Genomic DNA, 3530 nt, shown 5'->3' with positions numbered 1-3530 from the left:
GTGTGTACACGTCAATGCCAAACTCCCAATCTATCCCTCCCCGCCACACACACCCTTCCCCGCCCTGGTAATCATAAGTTTGTAACCAAGCTGGACCTTATGGGGCCTTCCAGTGACAGGCCTTCCCCCATATCCTCTGCTTTAGCTCCTCTCTGAAGAACATAGATAACAGTATTTGATGCACATTTCCTGAGTTGTTTTACAGATGTGAAAACCCCTTACCAAATGGGAGATGTTAACTACTTGTTGGCCGTGAGCTCGAGCCCCAGGCCTCGTGGAGCCTATAGGTTGATAATGTTAACCCCTGTGACACCACCCTGTTACCTCACCATCAGCCAATCAGACAATTGTGCACGAGCTGATCACAGACCCTGCAACCTGCCGCCCCAAACCTGGCTTTTAAAAATGCTTTGCCAGTGTTCACTTCGGCAGCACATATACTAAAATCGGGATGATACAGAGAAGGTTAGCATGGCCCCTGCACAAGGATGACACGCAAATTCGTGAAGCGTTCCATATTTAAAAAAAAAAAAAAAAAAAGAATATCAATGCTTATACAATCAGAATAAAAGTAAATATCAAGTACAAAAAAAAAAAAATGCTTTGCCAAAACCCTTCAGGGAGCTCGGGGATTTTAGAGCATGAACCACCCATCTCCTCGCATGGCCCTGCAATAAACCTTTCTCTGTTCCAGACTCCAATGTTTTGGCTTGTTTGGCCTCACTGTGTATCAGGCACGTGAATTTGTGCTAACAAGTTCATTCTCTAAGTTTGTGAGTCTGTTTCTGTTTTGTAAATAAGTTAATTTCTATCACTTTTTTAGATTCCACGTATAAGCAATGTCATATGATATTTGTCATTCTCTGTCTGACTTACTTCACTTAGTATGCTAATCTCCAGGTCCATCCATGTTGCTGCAAATGGCATTATTTCATTCTTTTTAATGGCTGAGTAATATTCCACTGTACATATGTACGACGTGTTCTTTATCCATTCATCTGTCAATGGACATTTAGGTTGCTTCTATGTCTTGGCTATTGTAAACAGCGCTGCAATGAACATTGGGGTGCACGTATCCTTCCGAACCAGGGTTTTCTCCCGATATATGACCAGGAGTGGGATTGCTGGATCATATGATAGCTCTATTTTTAGTTTTTGGTTTTTTAAAATATTTATTTACTTATTATTTATTTTGGCTGAGCCGGGTCTTAGTTGTGGCATGCAGGATCTTCATTGCGGCATGCGGACTTCTGAGCTGTGCATGTGGACTCTTAGTTGTGGCATGCACGTGCGATCTAGCTCCCCGACCAGGGATCGAACCCGGGTCCCGTGAATTGGGAGTGTGAAGTATTACCCACCAACAGGGAAGTCCCTCTGTTTTTAGATTTTAACGAACCTCCATACTGTTCTCCATAGTGGCTGCACCAATTTACATTCCCACCAACAGTGCAGGAGGGTTCCCTTTTCTCCACACCCTCTCCAGCATTTATTGTTTGTAGATTTTTTGATGATGGCCATTCTGACCAGTGTGAGGTGATACCTCACTGTAGTTTTGATTTGCATTTCTCTAGTAATTAGTTATGTTGAGCATCCTTTCATGTACCTCTTGGCCATCTGTATGTCTTCTTTGGAGAGATGTCTGTTTAGGTCTTCTGCCCATTTTTTGATTGGGCTGTTTGGGGTTTTTTTGATATTGAGCTGCATGAGCTGTTTGTAAATTTTGGAGACTGATCTCTTGTCAGTCACATCGTTTGCAAATATTTTCTCCCATTTTGTGGGTTGTCTTTTCATTTTGTTGCTGGTTTCCTTTGCTGTGCAAAAGCTTTTGAGTTTAATTAGGTCCCATTTGTTTATTTTTGTTTTTATTTCCATTACGCTAGAAGACAGCTCAAAAAAGATACTGCTGCGATTTATGTCAAAGTGTGCTCTGCCTATGATTTCCTCTAAGAGTTTTATAGTATCTGGTCTTACATTTAGGTCTTTAATCCATTTTGGGTTTATTTTTATGTATGATGTTAAATATGTTCTAATTTCATTTTTTTACATGTAGCTGTCCAGTTTTCCCAGCACCATTTATTGAAGAGACTGTCTTTCCTCCATTGTATAGTCTTGCCTCCTTTGTCGTAGATTAATTGACCACAGGTGCATGGGTTTATTTCTGTGAAGACCCATTTTAATTAAATAGTGTCTCCCTAACCTGCCCAACAAAGCCTAGATTCCTGAGCCCAATCCAGGGTCATGTGATCTGTGGGAACCTCATCTCCCATTACCTGGTACCACGTACCTGTCGACTAAAAAAATATATGCACAACCTAAAAGTTGAGAGTTCTGTTTTATTTGGTGGGAATTTTTAGGACTTCAAGCCTGGGAGGCAGTATCTCAAGTAACCCTGAGAGAACTGCTCTGAGGAGACTAGGTGGGGAGCTAGGATATATAGCAGTTCTGCAACAAAGGGCAGGTAGTAGGAAGAAAAGATTACTGTTAAGAAAACTAAATATCTCAGTTAAGGAATTTCGTGCTTTTCTATGTATGGAAAGATGCAAGAATCTGGGCTCATCTAAATCATTCTTTTGATTTGCACCTCAGCTATCTGTGGCCAGTATCCTGTGTTTTCGCATCCTGAGTTTCCTCAGGGCTCGCAGTGGGGAGTGGCTGCAGTCTGACTGATGGCTGCTACATGGCAGGCACTCTTTTCTTTCCTGAGTTCCCTCAGGGCTCACCAGCTCACCAGTGGTGGCTGCAATGGCTGATGACTGTGACATCCTTTGTTTACTGAAACGGCAGCCCATATTCCATTACTCACTCCCATGCCCCGAGATTCCCTAAACATTCCCACCTCTTCACCTTTGCTCCTACTGACTGTACCTGCTGAGGCCCGGCTCCTATACCAGCTCTTCTACAAACCTTTCCTAGAACCCCCAGGCCACTGTCGCAGCATTTTGTTTGTACATTAATGATAGCATTTGCCATTAGCTGCCTTGTACTAAGCCTTAACTAGGTTAACTAGCTACAATGCTTCTTTCTTTAAAAAAAAAAAAAAAAAGTGAGTGGCATGTCCTCATGGCTTGGTAATTTGTAAAATGCCTCCCGTTTTTCCAAACTTGGCACCAAAATTTATCATTCCTACAGATGAGTCAGTAGAAGGGAGAGTTCATTTATTAGCTTAGGTTTGGGAAAAATGCACAAGAAGGATATGTGTCACCTGGCTGCCCCCCTCCCGGGATGAGCAGGCCTCAATGGAGACCTCACACAGGCCCCTCCCAGGAAAACCCCCAACATCTTCCCCATTTTCCTGGGTGGGAGAGACTGTCCCTCTGCATGGCGCTAGGGGCCATTTGCAGGCCTAGGGCGGGTTCTCCCCACCATTCCCACCCCCCAGAGAGGGACTGGGCATCAAGGACTCCCACACAATGTCTCCATTGACACTTGTGTCCAAGTCGGGTCTGGGTGCCATGGAAACCTCTCTTGGGAGCAGAGAGGGAAAGCAACAGCCCAGGCCTCCCACACTAAGCCCATTGTCCCCTGAGCCG

The 3530-nt window shown here is 43.9% G+C and overlaps 1 non-coding gene across 1 annotated transcript; it reads left to right on the top strand.

Moving 5' to 3' along the window:
• The first annotated feature begins 416 nt into the window (after nucleotides 1-416).
• Nucleotides 417-523, top strand: LOC136134277 (U6 spliceosomal RNA). Its single transcript, XR_010656558.1, has one exon. It is a non-coding gene; the product is annotated as a U6 spliceosomal RNA (small nuclear RNA).
• Nucleotides 524-3530: the final 3007 nt, after the last annotated feature.

This window comes from Phocoena phocoena, chromosome 14 (genome assembly GCF_963924675.1).
Source record: "Phocoena phocoena chromosome 14, mPhoPho1.1, whole genome shotgun sequence".
Classification (NCBI taxonomy): Eukaryota; Metazoa; Chordata; class Mammalia; order Artiodactyla; family Phocoenidae; genus Phocoena; species Phocoena phocoena.
The sequence above is the reverse complement of the archived record's forward strand: the minus strand, read 5'-3'. Positions and strand labels throughout refer to the sequence as shown.